The sequence below is a fragment of the Leiobunum rupestre genome, chromosome 7, assembly GCF_980474605.1.
Source record: "Leiobunum rupestre chromosome 7, qqLeiRupe1.1.hap1, whole genome shotgun sequence".
NCBI classification, from domain to species: Eukaryota; Metazoa; Arthropoda; class Arachnida; order Opiliones; family Sclerosomatidae; genus Leiobunum; species Leiobunum rupestre.
Genome location: NC_143390.1, coordinates 19,894,712 through 19,917,041, shown reverse-complemented (window position 1 = coordinate 19,917,041; position 22,330 = coordinate 19,894,712). Strand labels below are relative to the sequence as shown.

The 22,330-nt window shown below is 36.9% G+C and overlaps 1 long non-coding RNA gene across 1 annotated transcript; it reads right to left on the bottom strand.

Annotated features, from left to right (window-relative positions):
* Nucleotides 1-169: 169 nt before the first annotated feature.
* LOC149935065 (uncharacterized) lies at nt 170-11,457 on the bottom strand. The gene is made up of 4 exons (XR_016472288.1): nt 11,393-11,457; nt 937-1,055; nt 700-838; nt 170-630 (listed from the first exon to the last, which is right to left on the bottom strand). It is a non-coding gene; the product is annotated as an uncharacterized LOC149935065 (long non-coding RNA).
* Between the last annotated feature and the right edge of the window lie 10,873 nt (nt 11,458-22,330).

The window sequence follows — 22,330 nt, the reverse complement described above, 5'->3', positions numbered from 1 at the left end:
ATTAGATGGTTATCTTGTACATTACACAATGAATACAAATTAAAGTAGCTAAGTTTACAGGTTAATTGATTATCTACGAGTAAATTAGTAAAATCTTGTAGTACTTCCGATGGTGATCGGGGTACAAAAATAAACCCACGAAAGGTTTACCATATAATAATTCGTGAATTTGTTTAAGGTTTTTAACAATAGCTAAGTACATGCATTCGATAACATTTTTATGCTCGTTTAAAAGATCTATTTGAAAACGAATAAAATTAATTTTTTTTTGGAACTCTCCGATTTCGCGAGCTCCCAGATCCAGAACATGGCCGTAGGCTGAGTTCAATTTGATGTTGTTGGTCGTGGCGAAGACGGATACGTTGTTGTTGCCGTGGTAGTCGATGATGTTGTGGGTAAGCGACGATGCTCCGGTTTGCGTAGCAGCGAAAAGTTATCCCCAAAGAGAGAGTAGATTGTTGAAAGCTTCGGAAGTCAGGAACAGAATATTTTCGTTCGATTTTTTGAAGAAAAGCACTTGTAATTTTGATCCGTCGAAACCAAAAGAAATGTAGACTGATCCCCCTAACGTGATTTTTATGTTGATACGTCTTTCTTGGGCCCTGCGTTTGGATACGGTATGCGTCTCGGCTATAGAAAATGAAAATGTTAAGCCTTTGTCTATTGAAATAGTAATAGTATTAATAAAATAATGCTTACCAATAGAACGTTTTTCCATGTTACGGTAGACGAAGGGAGAAAAGCGGATGCACTTCTTTTCAGTTCAGCGTCTCGGAGAGAAATGACGCGTGGGAGATTAATCAGTTCCTATCTTGTTGAGATTAATTCTTCACGTGATCTAAACTTCAAATAACCCTCAAATTCTATTGGCTCTCTCTCTCTCTCTCTCTCTCTCTCTCTCTCTCTCTCTCTCTCTGAGATAACAGCTCTACGTACTTAATTAAGCTGTCTCGTGATCTGCAACTAATGATTCCCATGGTTTGAGGTCATAATTTTACCCACTTGAAAAAACCCCATTGTAGATTCCTCTCGAGAGCGTGTGATGCAATCATATCCTAGAAAACAATACAATTTTACGGTAGAAACGTTTTCAAAATACCACAAAATGAACTCAAATAAGAAAATTGTAATTAAAATAATCACTACGGCTATAATTTTAGAAGGTTGTTTCAGGACGGCGTTTAGGCCGATGTTTGTACTTCAGTGTCCATATCGGAAATTAAGTTAAATGGAATATTTTGCGTAAATAAGTATAAATTTTAGCCTAACCCTAATATATTCTCGAGAACTGAACAAGTTCTTTGGGAATAAGAGATATGCTTACTATCTTCCCCTCGGCCCTATATAAGGGGGTGTCAGAACCGGGGAACGTTACTCTATTGTTGTTCTTTGTGCGTCTAGTACCAGGATTTTTGAAACGCTCTCTCTACGTAAGTTTATTTTTTATATATTTTTTCATAATTTTTGGAATAAGGATTAAGTAAATTGGCATTAAAATGAAAGGTGTACAATACCCTGAAATTATTTTAGTTGACACTGCGGAATTGATTTTAATCGACTCTCCTGAATTGATCGATATAACTGATAACGAGACCCCGGAAGTACCCATAATTACTTTACCCGATTCTCCAGAAATGGAAGTAATAGATTTAACAGAGTCGGTACCCCCCTCACCGGAGTCTGTAGTAACAGATTCACAGGTTGAACGGTTAATATATATGGAATTGGCAATGGATTATTTATCTGATTATCAACTGACCCGTCAAACGAGCATGCCCCTATCGTTAATTTACCTTCACCCCTTTTAAGACCTAGTTCAATCCCACCCGACGAAGTACGTAATTCGCCCTCGTATACGCCTATGGATGCTCCCTCACCCTTACTAGAATTGCCTAACTCTTTCGTAGACGATTGGAGCATCATGTCCTCGCCCAGTACGGACAGCCTTCAGCGCTTAGCTGAGAACGTACAAGTTACCCGACGGGACGCGGAGGAACTTGCCGCCGCAGCCGCTAGGGCATCCGAAATGTTCGAGGAAGCTAGAGCGTTGTTAGCTGCCCGTACGGCTAGTAGTAGTAGGCCTCCTCGTAATATTACCCCGCCGCGTAATAATGACCCTATAACTGTCGCAGACCCCTCACGAGCTCCTCAGTATTCACCGCCCTTGTCTCAGGCCGCTGAAATTAGTAACGCGGAGAAAAACGCGAACCCCGAGAACTCGAATTTGGCAGACCCCGCTTCGTCTCCTCCTCAAGTCGGAGGTGGTTTATTTACCAGGATCTGTTAAAATATTAAATAATAACGTCCAAAATTTCCCAAATTTTGGACAATTGGGACGGACTTTAAATGTCAGACTAGCAAATAATATCGAAAATGGTATTTATACATTGATGGAAACCCTATTGGAAGACTGTTTGCCTTCCGATATGGTGTCGGTTTCATTCGCCAACGTCCCTAAACCCGGTTTTCAAATTAACGTCAGTTTCCGGCGTAGAGACCAATTAGATTTGCAGTGGTTGATGACGTATATTGATGAAAAAAGCTACAGATCCGAGAACAACGGCAGTTTTTTTGAAGGAATAGTTACGGTTACTTTTAACCGAGTCAGATTGCCCCAAGGAGGAACTAGACGTGAGGGGTTAGGTATTTCCCTCGATAAAGCGTTTTCTTTTTATAAACATTGTACCATTACAATCAATAACCAAGATAAAATCTGTTTAGCACGCGCTCTTGTAGTCGCTATAGCTCACCGAGAGTATATAAATAATAAGAACGACTCTGAACTAAAAAGAAAATATAACACTATACGACAATGTAAAGGAAAAAATGTTGAAAATCAGTTACAGACCAAGAAGGCTAGGGAACTTTTAGCTTACGCAGCGTTATCAGATAACGAATGCGCAGGGCCTGACGCGTTAACTCGGTTCCAAGAAATCTTGCCCGAATACAGTATTATCGTTTTCCGACTCCCGTAATTGTTTTCGGTGACGTAGACGAAGAGAGGGAACTAGAAGGGCCTCCCCGCAAACGTCTTTATCTTTTAAATATTGACACACATTTCAACGTAATTACTAATCCCAAGCCCCTTTTCGCGTTTAATAGATTTTGCGAAAAATGTTTGATAGGATATAATAATCTCACTGACCATAAATGCGTTCTTTTCTGTCGTAGTTGTCATAGACAGCAAGACTGCGTGGTCGGAGAAAAAATAACATGCCAAACATGTTTAAGAGTATTCCCTAATCAAAATTGTTACGATTACCATTTATCAGGACCCGAGTCCTTATGTAATAAAATTTACGTTTGTAATCTTTGTGGGAAATATGTCAATATGTTTAAGCGTGAGACAGTACACGTTTGCAGAGAGACCTATTGCCTTTCGTGTAGTGAATTTAACCCCGCACGTCATTTATGTTATATGCAACCTATAAAAGAAAAGACTGACCGCAAAGATTCTGTACAGTATAAAAAATTAAAATTCTTAGATTCGCTAAATTTTATGCCCTTTGCACTTTCTCAATTCGTTTCCACATTCGGTTTAGATAATAATTTAAATAAGGGACATTTCCCGCATTTATTGTTTAATACAGTAGACCATGAATTTGATCCAGCCCGGTCGAACGAAACCAATTACGTACTACATAATGACATGCCTCCGATGGAAGCGTACGACCCTAATCGTTTAAGCGGTAAGGCCTACGATGAATTTATCCAGTGGTATAACGATTCCCTGTCAGAAGCTTGCAGTAATTCGGATCCCAACTTTAATTATTTTGATTATAAAAGAGATTTAATCAGGTACTGCCGCCAGGACGTAAACATTCTTTCGCAAGGCTGTTTATCTTATCGTTCTATTTTCATGGATAAATTCGAAATAGACCCTTTCTTAACTGCGATAACGATTGCGGGAGTATGCAGTTTTATCTTTAGGAAACACTTTTTAAAGACCGATACGATTGGTGTAGTACCCCCTTTCGGCTATCGTATGAACTGTAACCAGAGTTTTGGCGCAATCGAATGGCTTGAATGGGAGTCTCACTTACGATGGAAGGAAATACAGTCCGCTTTTAATGGATTTGAACCTAGAATTCTTAACATTAACGTGGACGGACTTCTCGCTAACGAAGTGTTTCAATATCACGGCTGTTATTATCACGGCTGTAAAAAGTGTTTTCCTATCAATAGAAACTTAGCGTTATACGGCGACCACACACAGACCCATAATTCACGATACGCGTCAACCGTTGCTACCACAAAGCGCTTGAAACAATTGGGATACACTGTCCATGAAAAATTTGAATGTACCTTCAAAGCCGAAAGGTGTACTAACTCTGCCATCGACGCCTATCTTTCTACTCAAAATTAAAAATTAAAAATTAAAAGAGCCAATCCACCCCCGCGAAGCCTTTTTCGGAGGACGTACGTCAGCCTTGAAATTACATCAAAAGTGTAAAGAGGGGGAGGAAATCAAATACATTGATATTTGTTCACTCTATCCGTGGTGTAACAAGTATTGCAAGTTACCCGTGGGACACCCTAAAATACACGTTAAAGCTCCTTTCCCCGACATTTCTACCGTAAACGGTTTAATAAAAGCCACAATGTTACCGCCTCAATGTCTCTACCATCCCGTTTTACCTCAAAGAATAGGATGGAAACTAGTGTTTGCCAACTGTCAAAAATGTAGCGAGTCTCGAAACCAACAGGATTGTCCCCACGATGACTCTGAACGAGAAATAAATGGTACTTGGGTCTCTGACGAGGTACAGTTGGCAATCGAAATGGGTTACAAGGTCATTTCTATTCACGAAATTTGGTAATACGAGGTAGTAAAATACGATCCGATATCGAAAGAGGGCGGTCTTTTCTCGGAATACGTCAACGCCTTTCTTAAACTCAAACAGGAATCCAGCGGCTTACCCACGGGAATAGAGACCGATGAAGAGATTAAGAAATACGTTGACGAATATTACGATAAGGAAGGAGTAAAACTTGATCCTACCAATATTAAAAAGAACCGGGGACTTCGTACCATCGCGAAGCTTTGTCTTAACTCTTTTTGGGGACGGTTCGGTCTTAAACCGCGCAAAGACCAATCGGCTATTATTAGCGAACCCAAAAAGTTTTTCGATTTATTCTTAGACCCCGACATAGAAGTTAAATCGGTTATTCCCTTAAATCAAACGCATTGCGTGGTCAAGTGGGCGTTTTTGAAAGATATCGATCTTGTTTACCCACACACGAACGTAGTAATTGCCGCCTATACTACGGCAATGGCTAGGATCAAGTTATACTCTTATTTAAGGAGATTAGGCCCGCTTTCGTATTATTATGATACGGACAGCTGCATTTATCTTAAATTACGTAATGGGATAGAGATTGAGACGGCCAACTATCTCGGAGAAATGACAGATGAGTTGGAAAAGTTCGGAAAAGGCTCGTACATCCAGGAATTCGCTACTGGGGGAGCAAAAAATTACGCCTTTAAAGTACTGAAGCCTACGACCGGTAAAGTCTCCTACGAGATGAAGGTCGAAGGGTTCCGTATAAATCAAGGCATTAAAGATTTGGTTAATATGGACACGCTTAAAAGATTGATAGGCGTCGACGGAGAAACGAACGAGCCAGTAATCGTGCCCCAGCCACGGCAGATTTTGCGTCTACCTAACAATACGGTCGTTTCCGTCGACCGTACTAAAATCTATAGACCCCGTCGTAGACAAGGTACGATTACTGGACGACTTCACTACGGTACCCTACGGCTATAAAGCGAATCTAATTGGTCCTGAGGAAGAGGACGTAGCGGCTGCCAATCGCTAAAAATTAAGCTTCTAGTCTCACCACTCTAAAGTGAATATAGATTTCAGTCTTACGACTCTAAAGTGAATATAAAACCTATACGGGGTAAGGGACGAAATAGGTTATTCGATTATATTTTTCCTCCGCTGAAGAGTCCCATAAATTTAACCGAATTTTAATTTACATTTTCATTTGTACGCTAGTACTCCAAGGGAGATAACCATGCAATTTATTCATCCGTTTAATTGCGTAACGGCAGGCCCGAGTCAGAGTGGCAAAAGCTATTTAATTGAATCTATAATTAATCACGAAGAGGAAATGTGTGTTCCGGGTTTCAAAGAAATACATTGGTATTACGGAGAATGGCAAGCTCTATACGATAAAATGAAGCATAGGGTAGTTTTTAAAGAAGGATTGCCTGTTTTATCGGACTATGACGGAAAAGACCCTATATTATTAGTTATCGACGACCAGATGAGTGAGAGTAAAGGTCAAATTGGCGATTTATTCGTAAAAGGGACGCATCACCGTTCTCTAAGCGTTATTTTTATTACACATAACTTATTCCATCAATCAAAAGATAGCAGAACAGTTTCCTTGAATTCGCATTATATTATTTTATTGAAAAGTCCCCGAGACCGTCAACAAGTGGCTTATCTCGCTAGACAAATGTTCCCGGATAAATGGCGTTTTGTAGTAGACGCTTACGAAGACGCGACTTCCAGACCTCACAGTTATCTAGTATTGAATTTAACTCAAACTTGTCCCGAAGATCAAAGAATCTTAACTAATATTTTACCGGGAGAAACGTGCTACGCCTATCTCCCCAAATAAACAGAACTAACATTTCGTAATTTCAATCAGTTATGAATCATGTCTCGTAGAGTACGTGTCGAGAGAGACGCTCTCCGATATCTCGGTCGTTGCAAACCCGTTCAACGAAAAGCCATTTTAGCTAAAGCCGACAAATCCCTAATAGAAGCCATCAGTGAATGTATTCATAACACTTTAATTGGTAACGTAAAACTCTCAAAAACCCAGAAAAGTAAGCTAGCTCGTCATAAAAATACCCTTAGAAATCTAGCCAGTAAACGTGTAGCTTGGAAAAGTAAAAAGAAATTGTTAGTTCAGTCTGGGGGCGGATTTTTCTCGTTTCTTCTACCCGTCGTTTCAGCCCTTCTTGGTTCTATATTTGGAAGTAAACAATGAAACACGCCAGAAAAATGATTCTCGTCCCTAGCGACGTTTTAAAGCCCGACCCGTTCCCGCACCCCCTCGCTCTGACCGTCTCCGAATTAGACGCTAAGATGGACCAAATATTAAATATGAAAGATTTAGACGACGCCTCGAAATGGATTTTATACGAACAAGCTTTAATGAGACACGGAAATCTACGTAAACAGGCCTTGGCTCCTAAAGAAATCGAAATTGCTCCCGCGCTCGACTCGTTAAGTAGGGACTGGATAGACGATTTGCTTTTGATATATTACCATAAAGCGCAAAACATGGTGGATCAGTTGTAAACTGTACCCGATAGAATACGGTGGGATGAAAACGGGGAGCTCGTAATAAACGATCGACCAATTAAAGGTTCCAATATTAGCGAAATTGCCAAAGCGTATTTAAATCCTAAAACCTACCCAAAACCTATCGGATATTTCGCGTTTATTTCCAATTTAACCCAATTTAACTCTTCACCGGCGATCCCCGGCTTTCCTGGCCCGCTAGCTCCGAGCGCACCACAACGACGTTTTCCCGTTAAGCCAAATTTGAAGCGCGAGTATCCGGTTCCTCAAAGAGGGCGCGCTCGTAGGACAGATAAGCCCCGCTTCACTCGTAGCCTCGACCGAGGTCACTCCGGGTCTGACGGGGATTCTTCTCATCACTCGTATAAACAAACAAGGAGTCGCGCTCGAAAGTTGAAAGTAAGGGAGAAGATATTTTAAAAATAATATATTTTGTTTCGAAGCATCCGGCGTCTTTCGGAGGCGCTGAAAGGTTATTCCAGTCTGTAAAGTCTCACGGTCTAAGTAGGGAAACTGTAGAAAAATGGTTAAGAGGAATCGACGCTTTTACGATGCATAGGCCGAAATATAAAAAGTTTAAACGAAATAAAATAGTTATTAGTAATATAAGGGAACAATACCAGGCGGATATTAACGATATGCGTCCGTTAGAGGCTGATAATGACGGATAAAAATATATTTTAACAATTATAGACTGTTTTAGTAGAAAAGCGTGGGGGTTACCCCTTAAAACTAAATCGAGGAAAGAGGTTTTGGAAAATATAAAAATGGTTTTTAAAGACGGAATTCCGGATAAATTCCAATCGGATAAGGGCACGGAATTTAGGAATAAAGAAGTACAAAGATATTTAAAAAAGAATAAACTTAAATTTTTTAGTACCGAAAATGACGAGATAAAAGCCTTTATCGTAGAAAGGTTTAATAGAACGTTAAAAACAAAAATGTATAGATATTTTACCCATCACTCCACAAATAGATATTTGGAAGTCTTACAGGACTTGGTCGAAGCGTACAATTCCTCTTACCATAGCTCAATTAAAATGGCCCCTAATGACGTTTCGGAAAATAACGTATTACGTGTGTACAATAATATTTACTCTAAATATTTTGCCGAGAAACTGAAAATGAAACCGCAATTCCAAGTAGGGGATTTGGTTAGAATAAATACAACTAAAATGATATTTCAAAAGGGATTCGAAGCTAATTATACCGAAGAAATATTTAAAGTCGTAGCTTTAGTTAAAAGACATCCATCCCGTTTATAAAATAAAAGATCTCGCGGGAACCGATATAAAGGGTACGTTCTATTTTCGAGAGCTTCAAAAGGTCAGCGCGCCTCGTTCATACAAGTTAAACAAGGTTTTACGGCAGCGGATGAAAAACGGAGTAAAACAATTGTACGTTAGTTGGCTAGGATATCCTCCATCGTTTAATAGTTGGGTTAATCAAGATGACGTCTGGGATTTACATAACTCTTCCTAGTAATACTAGAGATACGATTAAAAACCACCCAGAAAATACTCTAGCCTCGTATTCTACAACGTTGGCCAAACCCATTAGTTTACGCGGAGATAGGGAAATTGCCCTGGTAGAAATTATTTATCCTTTATCTTTTTATAACGTAAGCGAACCAATGGGCTGCGGAATAGAAATTAAGGAATTACTATCGAACCCTCCAACCCACATAGTAGATTACAAATATACGTACGACTTCCGCGAGATACCTCAGGGCTACTACAAAAATCCTCATGAACTTTTGGCTGTACTTAATGAAAGTATTAAAAATTTGAACCTTGATTTTAAGGAAAGCGCTAATTCAGGGTTCGATAATGATTCATTAGGAAAATTTGAATATAGTTTAGAAAGTGGACACGTACACTGTTTGAAAAGTCTTCGACAGCTGAAAGTTTTGCCCTCTTTTTAATTCTGCTAGAAAACTATAATAAATAGCTCGATGAAACCAATTGCAACTTTTATTTATTTTTCAATATCTTTCGTTATTTATCGGTTTCGTCCGCCAAAAATTAATAGTTTGGCGGGAACCGTCAAAACTCATTTTTGACACCTTTTTAAATATTGGTTCTACGGCACTGACTCGCGCGTTTTTGAATTCACAGTGGTCGGTTCATATTTAGAAAGTGGAAACATTATCCCTCTACAATCAACGGTTGAGAAGTTATCGCGTTTCCAAACTTTCGTCGAAACTAGGAAACACCTAAAATGCATCAAGCGATTATAAATATTTGATCCGAGTTTCGCGTTGCTCGAAGACCTATCGGTACGAGTTATTAGTAAGTTTTTAAAGTTCTTCAAATTTGTTTAGGATTTAGCTATATTATCCCTTTTAATTATGGACTTATCTACTTTTTCGCGTATTTTATCATAAATAACGCAACTTCGACGAAAATTTGGAAACGCGATAACTTCTCAACCGTTGGTTGTAGAGGGATAATGTTTCCACTTTCTAAATATGAACCGACCACTGTGAATTCAAAAACGCGTGAGTCAGTGCCGTAGAACCAATATTTAAAAAGTTGTCAAAAATGAGTTTTGACGGTTCCCGCCAAACTATTAATTTTTGGCGGACGAAACCGATAAATAACGAAAGATATTGAAAAATAAATAAAAGTTGCAATTGGTTTCATCGAGCTATCTATTATAGTTTTCTAGCAGAATTAAAAAGAGGGCAAAAATGTCAGCTGTCGAAGACTTTTCAAACAGAGTGTACAATACACTTACTATAGTAAACATTATTGCAAACTCGAGTTAACGTCGGAGTTGAGGAAAATTTTAGGATTTAGAGATAATTTTACTAATATTTCACCTAAGCAAGCAATCAGATCAGATACCCCTATGCAATTAAACTTATTCGTCCCCGATCTTATGTTCGTGTATTCCGATTTGGTTGGAAATGAAATGGTAGGGGATACATTAGCCCCCCTTTTGCGAACAATTGTTATAGACCAAAACGCGCCCCATGGATCAACCGTTTCAAAAACTTTCGATTCTCCGCATTACCTTAAACTGAGTAGAAATTATTTTGACTGTATCGACATTAATATAAGAACTAGTTTAGGTGAATTCGTGCCATTTCAGTTTGGTTCAGTCACGTGTAAAGTACATTTACGACGAGCTCAGTAAAAAAAAAAGAATGGCTTATCAGTACGTTGATAGAAATTGTCCCTACATGCAATATTATTTTAAGCAGGCGGGGGGTGGAGTAGATTTACCTATTTCTCTGGGTTTGCGGGACAAAAAGGACACGGAATTGGTAGCTTTTTTTCAGGGCTAGCTAGGTTTGTATTCCCATTCCTAAAACAATCTGCCAAATACGTGGGAAAAAGGGCTCTTTCTACAGGAAAGATAGTACTCGGAGACGTCTTTCAAGGTCAGCCAATAAACGAATGACAGAAACTGTGGACGAAATGGCTGCGCAAGAAGGTTCGGGTCGTCGCAAGAGAAGAAAAACTACTAAGAAAGCATTGAAGAAGCCCAGCGCTAAGAAAAAGAGTTCAGTTAAACGCCGCAAGTTTACGCGTACGGTTCGCGATATTTTTGCTCTCTAAAAATGGAATTACTTAAAAGTGAATTAAATATTTTCAACGAACTACCAACTCAACTCAGGTTAGGTTAGGTTAGCCTAGGTCTGGTTAGAATAAGTTAGATTGGGCTATTTTAAGTTCGGATAGGTTAGGCTAGGTGAGGTTAGATTAAGTTAGGTTAAGTTAGGCTATGCTATGCTAGGTTAGGTCAGATTAAGTTAGGTTCAGTTAGATTAAGTTAGGCTATGCTCTGCTAGATTTGGTTAGCTTACGTTTCAATATAGTTATGCTAATTTTCACAAAAAAGTTTAAAAAATAAATAGTTTTCGGACATTTGAAACCACATTTCAGGCATTTGAACCACCGTTTTAGAGTCTGGACAAATTTTCGTAAGAAATTTCGTAATTGGAAGTTTTGGGAAGAGGAAAATTTACGCTCCCTACTTTTATTGTTTGAAGGAAATAAATATAAATAAAATTGGAAAATAACTGCCTTGCGAAAGTAGTGATTATTTTTTATTTTAACCTTTCAATTTCCAATCGTCTTTGGCAGTTGGAAAGGCTAGTAACAATTCGTGAAGAGTTGTCAGTCCTTAAGCAAGTTATGATGATTTATGTTGACCCTATCGTAACAGACTGTAATTAAACGTTGGTACAATAGAACTTGTCATATTTATGTTTATTATGTTACTTACGCTTATAATTAGGAAGAATTAGTATCTTCGAATCCACCTCAAGGTCAGTTGGCTAGTATTCTCCTTCTCTTAAGTCTCAATAAAACAGGGCTTCCACATTTGATATCTAAAATTTCCCGTTTGTGATAATTAAATTAAACGAAAAATACCTTTTCCCCCTTTTTTGACTTGGAAATTCCAACTTTTTATCCCTCGCTATATTTTGGAGATTTTAATACTAATTTATATAAATAATCAGTTTAATTCTGAAAATAATTCCAAATACAAGGTTTTATTTATAACAAAATTACTTACATTTGAATAATTTTGCCCAAATATATAAGTCGCAAATGGATTTTAGATCATGACATTCATTACTATCAAAATTACCAGCATTTTAGGAACGTAATTAAATATTTTTTACATCTGTGACTCATAACAGGCAATGTTATCAGAAAAGCTTAAAATTCTCTATTTTCCCGTGCAAAGAACCCTTTTCCCTCATTTCAACCCGCGAAAGGCCGTTTTCCCTCTTAAATTGCATTATTCCCTTTTAGCGTTTTGGAAGGTTGAAAAATCCCGGAAAAGGGAAAAATTCCCCGCATGTTGAAGCACTGCAATAAAGTCCAGTAACTTTTGTAACTTCCCATTGCGCCGAATCCCATTCGACCGAATTCCGCCAATGTTTTTTATGAAATTAGTCCAAAGGCGGGTTTTGTATTTTTCTAATCGACCGACGCAATATTCACAATTGAGCGACCGCAAAAAAAATAGTTTTTCTTTCTACTTCTTTTGATTTTTTATGGAAGCGTTTTAATATATAAAGTGAAGGTCAAACGGTATGGTGTAAGCCAATTTCATCTATCGACAGCAGTTCTATCGTCGAATTCGTGGTACCTGGTACGGGAGACTCTTACACAGATTTGGCCATGACAATGATATATTGTAAAGTCAAAATCGTGAAGACCAACGGTGACAACTTGGATGCGGGGTCTAACGTTTCGCTCGTGAACAATTCTCTGCATTCGCTATTCAAACAATGCGAAGTGAAACTCAATGATACGACGGTTTCACCATCGGCCGCGAATTACCCTTATCGGGCATATATCGAAACCTTGCTCAACTTTTGGAACGATGCAAAAAACACTCACCTAGCGACATCTGGATGGTACAATGACACGGCCGGAAGTATGGACCTCCTGACGAATGTCGGATTCACCAAGCGTCAAGCCCTAGCCGCGGATTCGAAAGAAATTGAACTTTACGTACCGAAATTAAAGCTAAAACATTGGCTAGTTCGATTCAGAACGATAGTTTTGACAATATATTCTTAGGTCCAATGCCCAACAGAGTCATTATCGGTTTAGCCACCAACAAAGCGTATAAGGGTTCTGTTAAGTCTAATCCTTATAATTTGGAAAATTTCGACCTAAATTATTTGGCTCTATACGTCGATAACGAACAAATCCCTTCGAAAGCGTTGACCCCTAATTTTAATAGTAAACAATTTACGCTAGCCTATCATTCGCTATTCTCGGGAACTGGGATACACTACAAAGACGAGGGAAACCACATCGCGTTGGCTCACTTTCCTCTAGGCTTTGCTTTATATGCTTTTGATTTAACCCCTGACAATTCGGCCAGTGACGTCACGTTTTGGAACCCCGTAAAGAGAGGGCAACTACGTTTAGATTCAGGATTTGGTACCCCTTTAAAAGATTCTACGGTCGTTATCGTGTACGCCGAATTTCAATCTTGTTTACAGATAGACAAAAATAGGAACATTATTCGAGACTATTAAAATGACTACGACAAACTTTGACTTATCTCAGGCACTGTATAAAACACCGAACTTTTTAGGCGTTTTTTCTTCCGATAATTTAAAACCCGTCGCGAAATATCCACAATCGCTTATCATTAATTTTGATAAAAGGGGCGAAACAGGTTCTCATTGGATTTGCGTCTACGTCGATGGCCGAAAACGAGGATTCTACTTTGATTCAATGGGGCTTCCCCCGTTTTAACCACCAATCAGAAAATATTTAAATTCAATGTGTAAGACGTGGACATTTAGTAAAAGACGTTTGTAAGGACTAACTAGTAACGTTTGCGGTGAATATTGCGTAATGTATATTTTGAATAGAACTGAAGGACAGAGTACAAAAACGTACTACCAAAAGTTTTCCAAAAATTGGGAAAAAAACGACCGCAAGATATTTTTATCTTTCGCAATTCATGCTAGAAAAATCATCACATCGAATTTGGCGAATCCATTAGCTAGAGAGAGAGGTATGGTGACTGACTGGGAAAAATCCAGTTCTAGAGGATAAAACAATATATTCCCACGCCATCTGGTATCTTTTAGAGATATGACCCGGCCTCTCTCAATAACATGCGAGCGCTTCTACGAGCGCCAAACCATTTACTTTCAAATAAAATAAACCATCAAAAAAAAATTAAAATAGAATCAGAAAGTATTGGTATAATAGTTAGAACAACGGGGTGGCTTACGCAATCTAGCATGAAGACAAAACATTCGTAGAAATATATTATTGCATTATTCCCGCACGTTCTATTTAAAGTTCTTTCTAAAAGTCATTGAAATCTGTTACCGTCTTGAACCATTGAAAGATGTTTTCTACCCGTCATTAACAAAATATCTTTAGTACACGCAAAATAAGATTGGTGAAAAAACATTGCCTTAGATAATTTAACTGAGATTTAGTTAGCTTTGGGCCTTGTAATGATAAAAAAAGATTGAAATTAGACTCGGCCATTTTATTTAATAATATAAACTCATGTACGCGAAAAAACAATTGTAAACAATTTTTCCTATGTAACTTTTTTCACTCTTAATAAATACTTTAAAATGTAAAAAAAAAAGACTCATTATTGAAAAAGACATATCACTTACCCATTTTTTAGCAATCTTCTACGTCGCTCAATTTTCCAAGAGGATTGTTTTCCGTAAACATTTTCAAGTGAGAGCTCGATTTTGATATCGTCAACGTGGTATTTCCAAAACTCTCGTTCGAGTAGCAAAGGGTTTTTTCCAAATACTCAAGTGAGTTAATATGTGACGTCAATCATTAGAGGCAGGGGCTAGATTCTGCTGGTCCCCGGTTAACCACGGTTAAGCTTAACCGGTGGTTAAGAGTTATCATAGGCTGAAGTGGCGATGACGTATGCCTGTTGTAATTGGCTCCTGAAATTTGAAAGGGGAAAGAGTCCCCCCGGCAATTTGGTGTTATCTCTGACTCTTTTCCGGGGGGAAAGAACTTTTAGCTTTGATGCGCCTTCTGTCTTTCAGCGCGAAAACTAAAATCATAAAAATTCGAACGGAAGTGAGATTGTCAAAAGGTCACGGTCAACCGGAAAGAGTGCTAAAGGTCACTTCAAATTTCAAAATGGCGTGTGAAGCTGTGGAAAAATGTCCCTCGAACAAGTATGCAATTTTGGGTTATTAATTTGCAAAAATGTCGAGAAAAATTATATGTAAACCGTAATTTATACATTCTGGAAGTTGAAAAATGATTTGCGGAGTGCATATTTTTACGAAGAAAGTATATTTGAAGGTTTTAGGTTTCTGGAAGTCGTGCAGTAGTGTAGGCCTGTAACCCTTGCCTTATTGTAAACATGAAGATCTTCGTTTTCAAGCCGAGGACGTTTCATCTGCAAAAGTAAGATAAGTACACTTGTTATAAGGTATAATTCTTAGACTAATTAAGTACTTATAGATCTCGTTCATGTCAATGTCCTACGATTAGACTCCAAACATTGGCACTATTTCCTTTAAATACGGCGCGATGAAACCTCCAAAGCGCAAACAAAATGATGGTATGGATAAGAATGGAAATTACTCAATAAACAAAGAATTGGTATGAACATTTTAATGTTGAGAAGTAATTTTATTTTAACATTTGTAATAATGGTACCAAAATTTAGAAGGTAGCTTGATGGTTTTGGTTTCATACAATGGCCTTCTCTCATTCTCTATGGAAGAGGAAGATTTTTTAGAAGTAATGGTAAAAAAGCTCATCTTCTAATAATAATAATAATTAAAAATGTTCATACTTTTTTCTTGCAGAGTTACAAACTGACAGACAATAACTGAAGCTATTGACTTTTTCATTATTAACTCCTCCGCAGTAAGAAATAACAAATACGGATAAGAGAGGCGACTATTTCATAATCATTCAATTGGTATCAGCCTTTTCTTTGGGTGAAAATGGTACAAAAGCTTACTTTTGATCTTTAGTGTAAGATTATTAATAATAATCAATTGTTTATAACGTTAGGAGTTGACAGGCTGGAAACACTACTCATTTATTTGGTGCATTAGGTTTACTTTTATCACATATATTTATGTCGAAGGATACTGATAAATCAGGATATTAATTCTGAAGGGATGTGGTGCGAAGTAATTAATCAAAATATTACATTCTTTATGTAAAGTTTGCATTATAAATGAGTAATTTACTATTTAATTATTATTTACAGTTAAATAAAAATAATTAAAATATAATATTCGTTTCAGTTTAGTGATCCCAGTATTGGACGAAAGTAATGGGGCCATGAATAAACTATAGCAGCTGAGGTTGAATATCTGTGATCTGACAATGTTATATTTGATATTAGTATTTAATGTAAAAATATTTTACAAGAGCAACTGTTTTACAAAAGTTGTATCACCGGTAATGGGCTTTCTCAAGCTTCTAAAGCTGAGATTCACTAAGTATGCATTTTAGCCAAAGATATGTTATTACTCTCAAAAACTAAGAAATTGAAGTGCGTGGAAGATACGTTTAATTAGCAATATCTGTGCAAAGATGGGCTAAAAAAATAATTTTGATGGGTATAGAGTAGATAATTTACTTGCATAATCACTAAAATCGTTATGATCCATGATTGTAAGATTTTTTAAACATTTGAAAAGAAGTTTATGTTAGACACGAACTGCATGAGGGAAAAGGGATACATGGATTTATTCTTCTAACACTTTACATGTAATTACTTATTAAAAAAGTGTTTCCTTTCTATTAGTGATTGGCGTTAAACGATATAATTTCGGTATCGGTTACCGATATCGTAATTTTGCCGATAATCGTTTAACGTCTAAAAACTAGACAGATGGCGCCACTAGACTTAATATCGCTAAACTCGCTATATATTGTTCAGCATAAGTTAAATTACGCTATCAGCCTACATTATTATTGTTGGTAATTAAATGTATACCATATTTAATACTACGTTGCGGCGAAATATTTTATGGTATTTTTGTTAAACTAATTTACATGGATGTTGGTATTATTTGTTTCTGTTGGGCTAGAACTTTTTGATCTGCTAACTTTTTCAAAAGCCTCTTACGTTTTTTTGCAATTAGGCTTACTAAACTAACTTTTTTCCAAATTGCATAATACCATAAGTATATTATTATTGAAAAAGTATTTTTAGCATAGATCTTGTAAATTGTTCGCATATGAATAAGAGGTGTCACCGAAGATAAAAGCATATTTATGAAAAGGTGATGAAGTTAATAGCCTATAGCTGTGAAAAATATTATGAAAATTTACATGCATAAATGAGTGATAAATATATCCCAATTTATCCGATCACGAGGATAAAGCAATATTATATCGGTTACAAGTTAAAAAATACATATTTTTTATACATTTATAAATGAACTTAAGACTGTTTAGCTATTCATTGATTAAAAGCTAATAGTCGGGTACTCGGACTCGGGACTCGAAAATCATATTTCCAGTACTCGATCGGGTACCCGAGTCCTTCGCCAAAGCTCAAAAATTACTCGAGTGGACTCGAGAATATTAATAAATACCCGGCGAGTCCTCTATTTCCCGTCGAGTCTTTTTCTATGAAGGCGAGCCTCATTTCTAGTAGCTTGCTTTGCTTCCAAATATTACGCAAACGGCGTGGCAATAGTTTTCTTCCACACGGCCAACTTCGATGCGCAATCAAAGTTACGCACGATCGTAGTTGGCCGTGGTTTCCCTTAATATTCTTGACTCATTGTTTGGTTGTCAAATCCCACCCGATTAGTTTTACTTTTACTTTCAAAGTTTTTAGTATTTTCTAGAGTAGAGTTGAGGCGGGGTGGCCATTGGTTAATTTTAGATTTAAGTTACTTTAAAGTTTTAACTTTAGTCATTAGTTTTTTCGGTTATTTAATAAAAATAATTTCCAAAAAATGAGTAAAATTAAAAAACAAAAGCCATTTCAAGAGGAAATTTTACCACCAGAAGGAGAAGGACATAAACAATAATCATTTAAAAAATATTTTTTTTCTGATTTCAAATGGTTAGTATAAATTTTAGGGCTCGAATTGGACTCGCTCAGAAAATTTGGACTCGCATTGGACTCGAAAGAATTAAAATCAACTTCTTATGGACTCGAAGGCTCGAACGAGTATTGAAAAATTGGACTCGAAGACGGCAAATACTAAAAAGCCAACTAGCCAACTTGGCCCACTAAATAGCTAAGGTATGTGGGAACTTGGCCAACTTTGGAAACTTTGTTTATACATGATTTTTACGCGACAATTAAATGTTTTTCATTATAAATGAAATTTTATTATAATTTCAATAAGTTTTTATCGTTTGAAAAACATTTTTGTACCTTTTGGGGGAAAGACTACCTTCCAGTTGGCCTTTTAGTAGAGAAATGGCCCACCCGATGTTTACGTCCCTTTCGGACGTTTTAGGAAAAAGCCAACCGCGCAATACCGAATTAATATCGCGTAAATAAGGTAATTAATTTATTACTAATTATATTTTATGCGGGTCGAATACGTTTCTAGTCCTTTTTCAACAATTGAAGATATGGCCAACGCGGTGTTAACGAGTCTTTCCGACGTATTACGAAAAAGCCAACGACGTCCATTCGCCGAAATGGTTTACAACAGAGATATATCTGGCATACGGTAGAACTCGCGACGGAGGAAATAAATAAGTTTAAAGTGTTGGACAAATCTATCCAATATTAAATAGTTATAAATTGCAATAACTTCACCATGAAAACGTATTTGACACAATGTTTTAGTAAAATTATATATTTAAATTATTATTAATATTGTAAATATTGTTGATTAACATTTAATTTTATATTATAAATGTTATTTATGAATATTGTTTTAGCCAACCGTGTTTTGACATTTCAAGAAATGGCCAACCCGGTGTTACCGTCCCTTTCGAACGCTTTCGGAAAAAGTCATCCGCGCCATACCGAGTTAATATCGCGAAATTAAGGTAATGTTTTATTACTAATTATATTTCGCGCCGGTCAAATACGTTTTTAATCATTATTGGACGTCTCAAGAAATGGCCAACCCGGTGTTAACGTTTCTTTCCGACGTTTTAGGAAAAAGCCAACCGCGCTATACCCGGTTAATATTACTTGAAACACGTCTTAAGTTGGTTTTGGACGTTTGAAGAAATGGCCAACCCGGTGTTTACGTCTCTTTCGGACGTTTTAGGAAAAAGCCAACCGCGCCATACCGAGTTAATATTACTTCCATGTCCTTTTTCGACGATTCAAGATATGGCCATGTTTACGAATGTATAGGCCTTTGGACGTATTGCGAGAAATCCAACCCGGCTTACCTTGGTAGCATAAATAATTTAATATCTAGTGGTAGGCCTTTACCTTTAAATTCATTATTGAAGTTATTTTCGGTTGTTTTTTAAATTGGCTAGTATACCGTTGCCTAACGAATTAAAGTTATTACAAGAAAGTTTTAATTCACTATCTTGAAAAGCGACATATAACCCAAAAAGTTTCCAGAAAACGTTTTTGAAACCTGGGACCTTAATACCTTTATCCACCGAGTTTGCCTTTTTGGAATGATTCCTATGCCTTCTCGCCTTGTATTGTTGCTCGTCTCCGAGCCACTAGACGGCCTAAAAATATGATAGATCTTTATTGAGAGCTTCGTTGTCAAAAACATTTTTCGTTGCCATGGCAAACCCGTTGCCCATTGAATAAAATCCCTTTAAGATTTTTCAAGTTACATGAAGGTCTACCAATCCCCCGAGTTTGAACAAAATCGGTGTGTAACACCTCGGGTAGTCTCCTTGTTAGTAATTACCCAAATTTCGGTAACCCCTGTTAAATTCATTTAAATGGTATATTTGATATATTACGAAAACCAGGACTAGTTGATCTTCCTTCAACTTGTAATCCCCCCTGGCGTCTTTCAGTTGTTTATTTATACTTTCTAGTGCATTAATTGTAGGTACTTGTTTACCATCTCTAAATCGAATGACTCGGAAGACCCGGAATTAAGCCAACCAGGAATTATTAAAAGAACTTAAATCTATCAACAGCAAGCTAAGTGAATTAACCGTCAGCGTAAATGATACTAAAGACGTCGTCACGACAATAGAGGCTAGGCAGACTGTTATGGAAAGCACACTACAAGACTTACAGGTAGCGATAAGAGACATCGGAGATATGAACGTCAGATTATTGAATGTCGAATCAGACTTAAAAACAGTAGACATAAATGCCATTAACAGATCGGAAGCTAACCGAATGCGCATTGAAAATATTGAGGTTACAATAAAGCGAACCAATCTAGTAATCAGGGGCTTTATAGATAAGGAAACCGAAGATAGACAAGAACTCGCTAAAAATATCCAAAACGTATTTAAAGATAAATTGAACATAGAAACTACCATAGCCCCAAGTCAAACATATCGCATGGGTCCATTTAAAGCTAATTCGACTAGAAATATAATTTATCGAGCTGAAAGTTACGACGCAAAAATGGCCATCTTATCGAAAAATACAATGTTTAAAGGTTCGCGTATCTATCTTGACCACGACTATACAATGAACCAGCAGCAAGCCAGATACAAATTAAGACAATTTTCCAAAACTCATTTACCACTCAAATATAAATGGGTGAACATTAACTCCATTTCCATAGGCCCAGACATCTATAGATTCGATTATGCAACCGAAAAAATTGTTAAAATAACTTGGTCTTCAACCTAATACTATCCATATTTAAAGTGTGTTCGTTAATTTTTATATATGTTAAATTTAATCTACAGCAATGTACGGAGCGCTAAAGCCAATTTTGCTAATCTTCTCTGTTCCTGTGAAACTTTAATTAAAGACGAAATTCAAATATATGCAATAGTAGAAACATGGTTTAAGAGTAACTATATTAATAATTTAATACGAAACGCAAGGACTACGTATTATAAAGAAGCGCTGGAGCTTAATAACCTAAGTTCAAAAAATCTTGGAAGCTCATCAACGAACTTCTTAACCACAGTAAAAAAAACGAAATTAGCTCTTCAGTAAACATTAGCCCGAACGCCTTTAATGATTTTTTTAATCCCACCCCAACAAATATACTTTTCAGTGCAGACTACGATAAAAATTTAGATAAGATAGAGAAAAACCCAAATTCTATGGCATTATTAGAAATAGATCAATCCGAATTAAAAACAGTCATAAAAAATTTAGATCCCGATTCTTCCCCCGGTTTTGACGGTATATCTCCCAAAATCATAAAAATAACGGAAGTTCAACTCATAAGACCTCTCCTGTTTTTAATAAACCTATCTTTTTATACGGGAGTCTACCCTGATATCCTGAAAAGAGGAATAATTATACCTATTTTTAAAAATCTCGACAAAAATTCGCCGAACAACTATAGACCGATTACTCTTTTCTCGATATTTACGAAAATTTTTGATAAATGCTTTTATCTCCGTCTTTTAGATTTTCCAAAAAAATTCGAGTTAATATCAGCTAAACAGTTCGGTTTAAGAGAAAATTCTAATGTTGAGTTGGCCCAAATTAATGTGTACAAGAAAATAATAGACCACCTCGACACCAATAACTATGCTCTGGGAGTGGTTCTCGACTTGAGAAAGGCTTTTGATACGATAAACCACAAGAGACTCTTAGCAAAACTGCATATAAAGGGCGTAAGAGGAGTCCCGTACGAATGGATCAAGTCTTATCTCACAAATCGAATTTGTCAAACTAGAATACACGGTAATTTGTCAACAGAAAAATTAATAGCGTAAGGAGTCCCTCAAGGCTCAATATTATCGCCATTATTTTTTAACCATTTTATTAACGATATTACGGCTGTAGACGACATAGACGCACTCACATTATACGCTGACGATACACTAAACCTACAGGGTGGTCCTAATTTAGAAAATCTTATAGGCGAAACTAACGTTAGTCTGGATAAAATCGATAGGTGGCTTCGAGACAACTTCCTAAAATTAAACGAGGAAAAAACGGAATACATGATCTTCTCCAACATAAACAAAAAGCGTAATCATGAAAGTCTAATAAGTATGAATAACACACGACTAAAAGAAGTTTCGGTATATAAATATCTAGGTTTACACTACGATCCTCACCTCAAATGGTCCAACCATATAGAAAAAATTGCAAAAAAAATTGCACATGGAGTATACCTAATCGGACGCAATCGACACATATTTAGTAAAAAAAATTGTAAACAATTATATTACGCATTCGTGCACTCCCACTTAACGTTTTGTTCTACAGTATGGGGAAACACCTTTAAGAATAATTTAATTAGATTACACCTGCTACAAAAAAGGGCCATGCGTATAATCGAAAATCTACCACTACTAGCACACACCACCCCACTCTTTCAGAACCACAACATACTAAATATTTTTCAACTTCCGGGTTTTTTTAAATACCCAGCCCAGTGGGTTTTTCCGGGTTTTATTGGGTATTTATGGGTTTTATTGGGTTTTTATTTTAAA